Source organism: Sus scrofa, chromosome 7 (assembly GCF_054392235.1).
Source record: "Sus scrofa isolate SSC_HxYL_T2T_F1_AM1 chromosome 7, Sscrofa_HxYL_maternal_Yorkshire_Landrace_v2.0, whole genome shotgun sequence".
Lineage (NCBI taxonomy): Eukaryota > Metazoa > Chordata > Mammalia > Artiodactyla > Suidae > Sus > Sus scrofa.
This window is the reverse complement of record NC_139389.1, coordinates 10,901,072-10,914,197: the sequence shown is the minus strand read 5'-3', so window position 1 is coordinate 10,914,197 and position 13,126 is coordinate 10,901,072. Positions and strand designations below refer to the sequence as shown.

The 13,126-nt window shown below is 44.7% G+C and overlaps 1 long non-coding RNA gene across 8 annotated transcripts in view; it reads left to right on the top strand.

Moving 5' to 3' along the window:
* Nucleotides 1-13,126, top strand: part of LOC110261780 (uncharacterized) — a 537,063-nt gene that overhangs the window by 248,748 nt on the left and 275,189 nt on the right. For all 8 annotated transcript variants that reach the window (XR_014809606.1, XR_014809604.1, XR_014809607.1 and 5 more), the window contains one exon: nucleotides 9,768-9,819. This is a non-coding gene — a long non-coding RNA (uncharacterized LOC110261780). The remainder of the gene's footprint in view (nucleotides 1-9,767; nucleotides 9,820-13,126) is intronic.

Here is a 13,126-nt window from a genome sequence, read left to right as displayed (position 1 = left end):
TTGTAATTAACACCATGGGCTTCAGAATCAGATAAACCTAAATCAGAGGACTGGCTCCACTTAATAGCTTATGAAACTGGCAGCAGTTTCTGAGTCTCAGTTGCTTCATCTGTGAAGTGGGTATAATGACATTTACCCCCATAGGGTGCCTGGGAGGATTAAATGAGATAAATCACGTAGGCCATTCAGTGCAAGGCCTGGCCTGTGTGCTCCGTAAGCGGTGACCGCAGTTATTTTGATAGTTAATCTTATCACCATCATTATTTGCTTGACTCATAAAATTTCTCACTGGCTCTGTCCCATAGTAAGGACTCTTTTTTTTTTTTTTTCTTTCTGAATGTAGGCTCAATTTTTTTCCTGATAAACTCCACATATGAAAAGGAGGGAATATCCTTTTCCAGCAACCAGTTACTGCTGTGCTGAGCATTATACATTTCATGTGTTTTTCCTCCTTTTCCAATTGTTTGAGAAATAACTGTCTGTTTCCATGGCCGGCCCAGTAGTGTTTGATTGTGGGGTTAACTGATCCCTAAATGGATGGGGGAGACGAGGGAGACACCAGAGAAAATGTTGATGAGGAAAACTGCACTGCGGTATAAATATGTGTCCGGCTTGTAATAGAATCATTCATTCCACTGCCACCTGGACGCACGGTGCATACATTTTCACTCTTGCATACGCTCTCCTAGGGTACACACTATAAAAACAATAAAATATTAATAATAAAAAAGGGCCTTCCTGAAGATGCGGCATGTTATGACAAGTTGTAGGGCATTAACAGCAATTCTGCGAACTGTAATTTGAGCCATCTGTTTTCAAAAGAGCCTGCCCCAAATCTATGGCATGCCTGATTCAAATCGGCTGCTGTGGTCGTAGGTGTCTCCTTGAATTTTTTCCTTCATTGCTCGACTTCGCTCGCACCATTTTTTCCTTTCCTCTCCTCCCATGATCAATGTCCCCCTTGCACAAAGCATCACATCTCTCAAAGGTTGATTTCTCCGTACTTAGCAAAGCTTTCTCTCTTTCTCTTGTATAATTCTGCTGGGTGGGGTGAAAAGCAAGGGTTTAAAGTCAGCAAGCGATTTTCTGTTGGTGTCTTTAGCCTCTCAAATCAAGACCCTAATTTTTATTTTTTTTTAAATTTTTACATTAAAAAAATTAAAGTGTAGTTCATTTACAATGTTCTGTCAATTTCTGCTGTACCGCAAAGTGACCCAGTCATACATCTATATACATTCTTATTCTCATATTATCTTCCGTCATGTTCTGTCACAGGTGATGGGATATAGTTCCCTGTGCTGTACAGCTGGACCTCATTGCTTATCCAGTCTAAATATAGTAGTTTGCATCTACCAACCCTAAACTCCCTGTCCACCCCACTCCTCCCCCCTCCCCCCTGGCAACCGCAAGACCTTAATTTTTAGTTCACCTGGGTCCTGCACTATTTTAATGGAGAACCTAGCCACTCAGGCTTTCTTTTCCTGGGACGAACTGAGTACAGGACAGTAAACCCACTTGATTGGAGGAGCCAGAGCCCTGGGTTAGGTGTCTAATTTCCATGCGGGCATCTTAGCTCCCTGGCTTCTGCCGTCACAGCTGGCAGAATGGCTGGCAGGCAGGTGGAGAGAGTATGACTAGGTCCCTAAGTCCTCCCCCACCGTGTGCCACCCCCGCCCCCAAGAAGCAGGACTGAAAATGCTTGACCTTAGGTAGTAAAGAAAGGCGTCCATCTTTGTATGCAGCCTCTAAGTGGGATGAAAATAATTGCCATTTTTATAAATTTGCTGCTAAATTAAAAAAAAATTTTTCTCATTCATTCAATACTATGTTTCATGCAAGGATGACAAGTGTTCAAGTGTTCTCTCTTCTATTTTCTCTAATGACAGTAATACTTTTTTGTCATTTATTTTTAAATTTTTCTATTATAGTCGGTTTACAGTATTCTGTCAATTTCTACTGTACAGCAAAGAGACTCACACATGTATATTTATTCGTTTTCTTATGTTTATCCTCCATCATTTTCCATCATAAATGACTAGATATAGTTCCCTGTGCTATACAGCAGGATCTCATTGCCTATCCACTCCAAATGCAATAGTTTGTATCTACTAACCCCAGATGCCCAGTCCATCCCACTCCCTCCCCCTCCTCCTCCCCCTTGGCAACCACAAGTCTGTTCCCCCAGTCCCTGAGTTTCTTTTCTGTGGAAAGGTTCATTTGTGCATATATTTGATCCCAGATATAAGTGATATCATATGGTATTTGTCTTTCTCTTTCTGACTTACTTCATTTAGTATGAGAGTCTCTAGTTCCATCCAGGTTGCTGCGAATGGCATTATTTTGTTCTTTTTAATGGCTGAGTAATATTCCATTACATATATATAGATATATATATATCTATATATATATATCTCACATCTTCTTAATCCATTCATCTGTGGATAGACATTTAGGTTGTTTCCATGTCTTGGCTATTGTGAACTGTGCTGCAATGAACATGCAGGCACATGTGTCTTTTTTCAAGGAAAGTTTTGTCCGGTTGTATGCCCTAGAATGGGATTGCTGGGTCATATGGCAGTTCTATATTTAGTTTTCTGAGGTACCTCCATGCTGTTCTCCATGGTGGTTGTACCAGTTTACATTCCCACCAACAGTGCAGGAGGGTTCCCTTTTCTCCACATCCCTTCCTGCACTTGTTATTTGTGGACTTGCTGCTAATTTTGGAAGCCTTAGTGGTGGTGGTGGGGAACCACTCACTTTCTGGGTGAGAAACTCTGGGGAAAAGGACTTGGTGGGTCAGGCTCTTTGCAAAGAGAAGGCATTTCAGACTCAGGGCTCACCTGGCTTGGTCTGGGAGGAGAGAGCACAGAGAAGACAGGTGTCTAGGGATTCATTGCTGCTCATTATTTGTTGGTTCAGGGTGGAAAGTTTGGAGAGAGACTGCCGAAAATGGTAGTATTAGCTAACCTTTCTTGAGTGATTACTGTGTCTCAGGGACTGTTCTAAATGCGTCCTGCGTGCTAATTGAATGTTCGCAGCGGGCTGGGTGTTACTATATGTGCGTGTGTGTGTTGAGGCGAAATGCACATAACATGAAATAAAGCATTTTAAAGCGACCAGTTCAGTGATGTTCACAGCGTTGTGCAAACGCCTCCTCTGTCTAGTTCCAGAGCAGCTTCATGACCTCGAAAGGAGACCCTGTATCCTCTGTATTAGTTTCCTAGGGCTGCCTTAGCACTCCTGCAGACCGGGTGGCTTGAAACCCCAGAAATGTACTGTTGTCGTCTCCCACTCTGCGGGCCGGTGCTCCTAGACCGGAGCCTCTGCAGGGCCGTGCTCAGACTCTGCACGGCATCCTTCCTTGCCCCTCGGCCTCTGGCGATCCTTGACTTCCAGCTGCATTGGTCCCGTCCTGTTTCCGTCTTCCAGTGGCGTTCTCCCTGGGCATCTTCCTGTTGTCTTTCCTCTGCCTGTGTGTCTCTGTGTCCAAAGTTCCCCTATTTATAAGGACAGCAGTCCCGTACTGGATCAGGCCCGTCTTGAGAACATGGCTTTAACCTGATTACCTCTCTGCCAAACTCTCTTTCCAAATGACATCATGTTCTGAGATGCTTAGGGTTAGGTTAGGACTTCAGTACCTCCTTTCTTTTTTATTGACGTGTACTTGGTTTACAGTGTTGTGTTTAATTTCTCATGTGCAGCCCAGTGATTCAGTTGGACATATCTATGCATTCTTTTCCATTTTGTTTTATCTCAGGGTATTGACTCTACTTCCCTGTGCTGTGCAGTAGGCCTTCTTGTTTCTCCATCCTAAATATAACAGTTTGCACCTGCTAACCCCAAACTCCCACTCCATCCTTCCCCCACTGCCCTCTCCAGGACTTCAGCATAGCTTTTTGAGAGAGCACAAGTCATCCTATAAAACATATTAAGCAGTTGCTTCTCGTTTCTCTCTCCTTCAGCCCCTGGCAGCCACCAGTCTGCTTCCTGCTTCTATGGGTTTCCCTACTCTGGGCATTTCTTTTGAATGAAATTATACAATATGTGACCCTTTGTGTCTGACTTCTTTCACGTACCATAATGCTTTTGTGGGCCGTCCATGTCGTAACCTGTATCAGCACCTATTTCCTTTTATGGGTGAATAATAGTATACTTGTCTTTCAAATTAAGAAACTGAGGCACACAGATGTTAATGAATGCATCCAAGATTACACAAGAAGTAGGTACCAGAGGTGGGATTGGACCTTTAGAAGACTCCTAGGAAAGCCTATGTGTCCTTAGGGAGCGTTGCCTGTAAAGAGCACTGAGCAAAATGAGCACCAGAAAGCGAGGGGACCAGCAGCCAGGAGAGGAAGATGGGGGGCTGGGGGTGACCCTCCGACAGCAGGAGGGTTTCCAAGGGCCTCTTCAGAATGGTGCTGGTACTCCGTCTCAGGTGGTTTCCTATGCCATGCCGTGCCCCACCTTCTCCATTCTTCTCCAACCTTCGGTAAACCCTTCCTCCCTGCACCCTTTGGTATCAAGATGCTTTGAGGAAATAATGAAGGGCAGCCCCCTGAGTGGAGACAGGAATTCGGATTAGAAGGGACCTGGGGAGTTCCCGTCGTGGCGCAGCAGACACGAATCCGACTAGCATCCGTGAGGATGAGGGTTTGATCCCCGGCCTCGCTCAGTGGGTTAAGGATCCGGCATGGCTGTGGCTGTGGTGTAGGCTGGCAGCCGTAGCTCTGATTAGACTCCTAGCCTGAGAACCTCCATGTGCCGCAGGTACGGCCCTAAAAAGCAAAAACAAAACCACAAAAACCCAAAAAGGTGACCTGGAAAGTGTAATCCCTGGACATTTTACAAATTCATGGATGTCTGACTAAGCTATTGTGTTGAAATTTTAAGAGAAAGTAGGATCCTGGGGCAGAACTGGGGGGTGGGGCGGGCGTGTGGGGCAGGGAACTGTAGGATTTAAGGACGGACCTACATAGTTTTGTGTAATTATCTTGATGTCACTCAGAAAAGCTTTGACCTGTCGAAAGTAGTCCTGCGGCCCGCACCACCCAGACGCACAGCCGCTTGATCTGCCCTTGGACGAGCAGACAGTGAGGTGGCATGTGTCATGAGAGAAGATGTATGAGTTGTTCCTGTGCCAGGGCAGTTCCAGAACAGTCCAAAAGCTTTCAAAATTGCAAGGGCCCATTTGCCAAACCAGAGAGGTGTGGGTCTCCACAGGCCAACCAAGACTGAATTTGAGGACTTCCAGGAGTGAAGGCAGTATCCTGGCTTCCCAGGGCTGTTGTCACAAGCACCACAAAATCAGTGGCTTCAAACGACAGAAGTTTATCCTCTCACAGTTCTGGAGGCCAAGCCGATTCCTTCTGGAGGGATCTGAGGGTGAGCCTGTTCCTCTCAGACACGAGTGGCCGGGGACCATGGACCCCTCTGGTCTAAGTGGTCAGTAATGGGAGAATCACAGTCCTCTCCCAGTATCCACAGGAGCTGGGTTCCAGGACCCTCAAGGACACCCAAATCTGCGGATGCTCAAATCCCTTGCATAAGATGGGATGCTGTCTGTATGAACCTGCGGACATCGTCCCGCGTATTTTAAATTACGTCCAGATTACTTATAATACCTAATATCATATAAACACTAGGTAAATGAGTGTTAATGTGTTACAAATGCTGTGTAAATAAGTGCCAGGGTATGGCAAACTCAAGGTTTGCTTATTGGAACTCTCTGGAATTTTTGTGTTTTCTTTGAATAGTTTCAATCTGTGTCTGGTTGGGTTGGAGGATACGGAGCCCCTGGATACAGAGGGCTGATGGCATTCAAATGCTGCTGCCCCTGCTGGCAACCCAGGCTACAAGGCTTAGCCCTGGGGAGACCCTGGGGCTGTCAGACAAGAGTCATTGCCATCACAATGATGCATGAGATGTGTAGGGTTGGGTGGTGTGCTGGAGACAGTTGGAGCGGCGAGTCCCACCGTGGAGTGTAGACAGGATGGTTTGAATGCTCTTGCAGTTGCTTTCTCAGTGGCTTGTCATCTATTGCTCTGTGTATCATCTAAGCTTTTATCTTGTGATAAAGTCAGGATTTTTTGTTGTTGTTGTGTTTTTAAAAACTCAGCAGCACTGAGCTTAAAAAAAGTTCATGTGTGTTGAAAAGCTCAGTACTAAAAGCTTTCGTTCAAGAATATTGATGAAAGTGAAATTTATGAAGAAGCATCCCTGTGTATTTAAAAAATTAGTAACTCTTTTAAGACAGTTATGCCTGGTAATGATTTCACATGTGCAGTTCTGTTTTTGTATCCCTCTGGGAAGTATGACTTTTCAGATAGGTAAAATGATTTTTCTTCCAAGTTAATTTTGCTTAATCGACTTCATTTTTTCTTGTGTGCATAAGAAAAGTAAAGGGATGTTTATTAGTGGAATAGCTCCATTAGCAGAGGAAGAATGTCACAAAGAGTTAAATGATGCAGTTTTATATCAGTTTTTTCAAGAGAAAGCCAGTTAATTTAAATAATGGTTTGATCATTTTTTTTCATCCACCTCAAGGACTCAGAGTAAAGCTTTTGAAAGATCATTCTGTCAAAGACATGGCATGTGACATCATTGTAGTTTATCACTTCATTTAAAAACAATTCAGCAGTTCCCATCGTGGCACAGTGGAAACAAATCTGACTAGCATCCATAAGGATGCAGGTTTGATCCCTGACCTCTCTCAGTGGGTTAAGGATCTGGTATTGCTGTGAGCTATGGTGTAGGTTGCAGATACAGCTCTTATCTGGCGTTGCTGTGGCTGTGGCATAGGCCAACGGCTACAGCTCCGATTCGATCCCTAGCTTTGGAACCACCATATGCCACAAGTGCAGCCCTAAAATAACCAAAAAAATTCAACAATGAAGGTAGTAGTACTACAAATACAGATTTTGGTGGAATGGCACATGAGGGGGAAAATAGTGTTATTACTAAATTAAGAAACCTGTGGAGCACAAAGGTATTTTTGGAGTAAGATGTAGTGCGTTCATAGTTTGAAACTGCATGCAAACAAGCTGTGATTGTCTACCAACAAATAGAAGCAATAGTGGACAGACCTTATAAATATTTTTATTTATATACAGAGAAATATTTATGAAATATCTGAGCTACAAAATATTTGTGAGAGAGATGATTTTCAATTAAAAAGTGCTTCAGCCTTGGCAGTATGTGCTTTTTAAAATTATTTTCTGCATGTTCTTAGATTTTAGAAATGTTTGAGCCTTTGAAGTGCGTGCTGCATTGTAAATCAACTCAAGTGTAAGACAATGCATAGTGACCTTTTACTTAAAACTTTTTTTTTTTTTTTGGTGAACAAATGACTCCTCTACATTTGGTTGCATTTTGTTTAAAATCAGTTGGTGATCTTTAATCAAGTATTCAAGGAAAGGTGAGCCAAAAGACCTCAGCTCTGGAAGCTTTTAGGAAAATGTAATTATCGAAAACAAAATTTGTGCCTATGAAAATCGAAGAAGGAGTCGAAGAAATTAAATAAATTTGAGGGTGAATAATGATGCTTTGAAATATATTTCTTCTGGGAAAAATATTTTGATGCAGCTTTTATTTATTTTTATTTTTTATTTTTGTTTTTTGTCTATGTTGGGGCCACACCTGCGGCATACGGAGGTTCCCAGACTAGGGGTCCAGTCGGAGCTGCAGCTGCCAGCCTACACCACAGCCACAGCAATGCCGGATCCAAGCCGCGTCTGCAACCAACGCCATAGCTCACGGCAACGCTGGATCCTTAACCCACTGAGCAAGGCTGGGATCAAACTCTCATCCTCAAGGATACTAGTCGGGTTCGTTAACCACTGAGCCACGACGGGAAGTCCATTGATGGAGCTTTTATATTTAACTGGATGAGTTTATACTCTGTCCTGGAATGGAATGAAACTGTGTGTGGGGATCTATGGTTTTGTAGCATCTAAATTTGGCAAAACATTAAAAAAAAACTTTACTGAAATAGTAAAGAAAAAAATTAGACTGTTTTCCATTTATCAGAATTACTTCTTCACTTACCAGATATCTCAGCACCTATAGGAAGAATATGTTCTTATTTAAAAATACTGTGGCATGAGATACCACCTCACACCAGTCAGAATGGCCATCATTAATAAGTCCACAAATAACAAGTGCTGGAGGGGCTGTGGAAAAAAGGGAACCCTCCTGCACTGCTGGTGGGAATGTCAACTGGTACAGCCCCTATGGAGAACAGTTTGGAGATACCTTAGAAATCTATACATAGAACTTCCATATGACCCCACAATCCCACTCTTGGGCGTATATCCAGACAAAACTCTACTTAAAAGAGACACATGCACCCACATGTTCATTGCAGCACTATTCACAATAGCCAGGACATGGAAACAACCCAAATGTCCATCGACAGATGATTGGATTTGGAAGATGTGGTATATATACACAATGGAATACTACTCAGCCATAAAAAAGAATGACATAATGCCATTTGCAGCAACATGGATGGAACTAGAGAATCTCATACTGAGTGAAATGAGTCAGAAAGACAAATACCGTATGATATCACTTATAACTGGAATCTAATATCCAGCACAAATGAACATCTCCACAGAAAAGAAAATCATGGACTTGGAAAACAGACCTGTGGCTGCCTGATGGGAGGGGGAGGGAGTGGGAGGGATCGGGAGCTTGGGCTTATCAGACACAACTTAGAATAGATTTACAAGGAGATCCTGCTGAGTAGCATTGAGAACTATGTCTAGATACTCATATTGCAACAGAACAAAGGGTGGGAAAAAAAAATGTATACATGTAAGGATAACTTGATCCCCTTGCTGTACAGTGGGAAAAAAAATAAATTAATAAAAAGCTTTAAAAAAAAACCCCAAAATTAAAAAAATATAAAATTAGTGAGTGAAAGTAAAAAAAAAAAAAATACTGTGGCCAACTGAGAAGAGTCAATTGATGGTGTCAACAATTTTAAATTTACAGACTATGAAATGCATCTTTGAAAAAGATTGCAGGCAATTTTATGAAAAAGTAGAAATGGATATACATATTAAAAATATGTTCTTCAGAAAAATAACTGTTACATGGTGTTAGATATAGATGTGACTCCAGAACTGACTACATGTTTATGAAATAATACTATTCTGTTTATATTATTTTTGACTGTTTAGTCTAATTCAACATGCTTTGCTTTAATGGATACTGATTATTTTTTTTTACTTAAATGCTTTTATTTTTGAAAATAATTTTTGACTGGAACTATTTTATAGGCCTCCCATTATAATAAAATCAACTTGTCAAAATATAAAAATTTTCTCTCTTTTCACTTTCAGAATTGTCCCAGTGTGGATAATAAATTATATAGTTATATAGCAGTCAGTATGGTTGCATGTTAGATAGATGCCTATTTTGAATGCTTTGAAAATTTTACTTACTTTAATTAATTAATTATTGGCTGTGTCCACAGCATGTGAATATTCCCTAGCCAGGGATCGAACCCATGGCACAGAAGTGGCAATGCCAGGTTCTTAACCCTTAGGCCACCAGGGAGCTCCTTGAGTGTTTTGGAAAAACTCCTACTGCCTCATTGATGACTTTAGGGGATGATCCACAGTCACCCATCCATTTCCTTATTCCTGAACGCCAAGAAGAGGAGACACCTCCTGATTCCTTAGTTAGGATGTGGACGTACGTCGGGAGCTGGATGGTCTCGCTTGCTCCTTCCCCAGCTCACTTTGCCTTCTCTCTCCCCACAGCCACACGATGTGATACCGACTTCCCCCTCTCGCTCGGGCAGCTCTGCATTGCGTAAGTAGGCATTAAAAACCTGTTCATTTTGTTTTGGTAATTGTATTTGCATTTACTGTGTACCTTTAACAGATTATTTTATTGCTGATTTATATTACTATATATAGTTCCTTTCCGTGTAGAAGGCAAAGGTAATTCTTTCAGCATTGTAGCATGCTGCACACAAGCATGTTCACTAATGAGTTCATTAAGAGTCACCTAAGTAGGTAGTTGGTGTTCTAAATGCTTTATATCATGCAGAAATCCACAATGCATTGCTTATAGGTGGTTAAGGAATATAGGTGATATAGGGAACACATTATTATTTTTTCCCCGTTAATGTAGTAGAATATGGACTTCTGCTACCCGCAAATTCCCTATCCAGGGGCATTTCAGGTACGGATTAGAGTCAAGTAACACGGGCCAACTGTATCTACTGAATGATTTATTTATTATTTTCCAGCTTGATTGAGGTATAATTGATATCGAACACTGCGTAAGCTTCAGGTGTACAGTGCATGGGTTTGATACACTCATACACTGCAAACTGATCACCCCTATGGTATTAACGGACCCCTCCATCACTCTGAGTGACTGTTTAAAATGCCAGGCACTCTCTCAGCCCTAGGGGCTCAGCAGTGAACAGTCTTTGTCCTTGCAGAGCTTACCTCTGGTGGGGGGAGAAGAACATGAAAAGATACACATGACATAAACTATGTCAGGGGAAGATGCGTGTCAAAGAGAAAGATAACCCAAGCCGGGGGTGATGCAGACAGATGAGGAAGGGGCTGTCAGAGAAATGGTCCAGCAGAGAGACCGAAGCGAGGTGTCCAAGTCAGCCATTGGGATATCTGAGGGCTGGGCCAGGGCTGAGCCAAGGATGCTTGCTGTGCTGGGGGAAGAGTGGAGCCGGACGCGGGGGAGGAGATCTTGGAGGACCTTGGAGACCGGAGAGTAAGGACTTTGGACTTTACCCTCAGGGAGAAGGGCGACTGCTGGAAGTTTTGCGCTGGGGAGTGACAGAAACACAGCCTACACTTGCAAAGGATCATTCTAGCTGTGCTTTAGGAAAAATACTCCTTGTGTGTGCATGCATGCGTGTGTGCGTATGTGTGCGTGTATGTGTGTGCACATGGTGGGGAACAGAAGGGGAGAAACAGGAGGCTGGAAAGAAGACTTTTGCTTCGCCCAGACAATACACGATGACGGCTTAGATGAGGGTGGTTGCACTGGGAGTGGTAAGAAACGGTGGATTCCAAGTATATTTTGAGAGCAAAGCTGACATGATTTGTGACGAATTGGAGGTAGGAGAAGCTTGAAGTCTTTTGGCTGGGTTAATAGAAAGGAAGGGGTTGCCATCTGCTGAGCAGGAGATGATTGAGAGAAGCAGGTTTGGGTGGGGTGGAGTGGGGGAGTCAGGGGTTCACGTTCCAGCGTGTCAAACCGGAGGAGCCTCTAAGACGTCCCGGTGGAAATGCGGTGGTTAATTACTTACCTTCCTGTGCCTGGTGAGGTCGTTGGTAGATTGGCGCTGTTAACAATGCCCGTCTCCCCCGCGGAGGACTGCTGCGAGGAGTCAGAGTTAGCAGCTTAAAGGACTTGGCCAGAGCTCACGGTAACCACTCAGATGTTATTGTCATGAATAGCCTTGGTGAATTCACATTTTCTTAGAAAATTTGAAAAGGAAATACCACGTACTTGAGTGCAATAGAGCCCATCCGTAGAGTCATAGAATTAGAGGCAGAAGTGAAATTCTACCCTTATTTTAAGGCTGAGATGACCGACGCATGGCCAGGGACCAGGAGGCTCGTGGCGCGTCTAGAATCCAGGTCTGGATTCCAGGGCTTCGGCCCCTCCAGCCTGTCATTCTCCCATGACATAATGCTTCCCATGAAGCAGTTTTCCCCCAGGGTCTCGACGTTAAAGGGTGTTTGCTAACAACCCAAGATGATTTAATGCCTAGCAAGGCTTCTCGAAGAGCAGGGAGCAATCTGGGCCCGGGAGAAGGCAGCGTGTGGGTGAGGTTCACATCTCACGCCCTGCTTAGAAGTGAGAGGTGTGGGAGGAAGTGACCTAAGGCAGTCATAACCCCCAGGGGACCCGGCCTCAGCATCCCCCACCCCCGCTAGGAAGGCTCTTTTCTGTTGTGAGGATATCACAGGATCCAGCGTCCTCTGTCACATGGGCCCGCTCCGCCAGGGGGAAGGGGTGACACGACAGAGGTGGCAGTAAAGTCAGGGCTCCCGAGTGGCTCCTCTTCCTCCCATCTCATCTCCTCTTGCCCTTCACCCCCCGCCCCCAACTTCCAGGTTAATGCTGCCCAGGAATTACATGTGTCTGATCTTTTCCATTCATCTTCAGAGGGCAATTAATGCATAATTTATTCTTGAGCCCTTTTGAGAGTCTGAAGTTGCTGTTGAAGGGCTTTGTGGCAGGCCTGGAAATGAGGGCATCAGAGCCTTTGCCGTTAAGGCCCCACCGCAGCTGTGCGCACAGGAAAGCTGAAGGCTGGAGTATTCCCAGGGCTTTCTAACTCCTCCCAGAGTGAGGACTTTGAACCCAAGGAGAGGAGCAGCCTCTCCCCTTGCCCGTGGGAACATGCTCTCTACCCACGGGGCTCATAGCCAAGCTCTCCTCCCTCCATGAGCCCCAGGCTCTGCCTTGTGGTCTAGCCCAGCGCGTCTTGGGACGCTAGGGGCAGTGGGCAGCAGGCTGAGTGTTGAGAGACCCCAGGGGCCAAGGGGCCAGCTTCTGCTTCCCTGCCCACAACCACCCCCACAACCCCTAACTTGGTAACAAATGCTAATTTTGTTTGTAGCAGAAATGTTACAAATTCCTAATGAACCAATGAGACGGAGGAGAAGCTGACTGACTGGGGCTTTTGGGAGAGCTATTGCTTTTCTTTGCTTTTTTTAAAAAAAATTCTGGAGTTCCCGTCGTGGCACAGTGGTTAAAGAATCTGACTAGGAACCATGAGGTTGCGGGTTCGGTCCCTGGCCTTGCTCAGTGGGTTAATGATCCGGCGTTGCCGTGAGCTGTGGTGTAGGTCGCAGACGCGGCTTGATGCCGCGTTGCTGTGGTTCTGGCGGAGGCAGGTGGCTACAGCTCCGATTGGACCGCTGGTGAAAAACCACTGATCGTTTTTTCACTGACCCGGTGAGGCGGGGAAGCCCCGAGGGGCTCTCGCTTCTGGCGCCAAGCGCCCGGCCGCACGCCGGCCGCGACCCGCTCCGGGGACAGTGCCAGGTGGGGAGTTTGACTGGGGGGGGTACACCTGTCCAACGGTAACGCAGGTGTCCCAAGGCGAGCTCAGGGAGGACAGAAACCT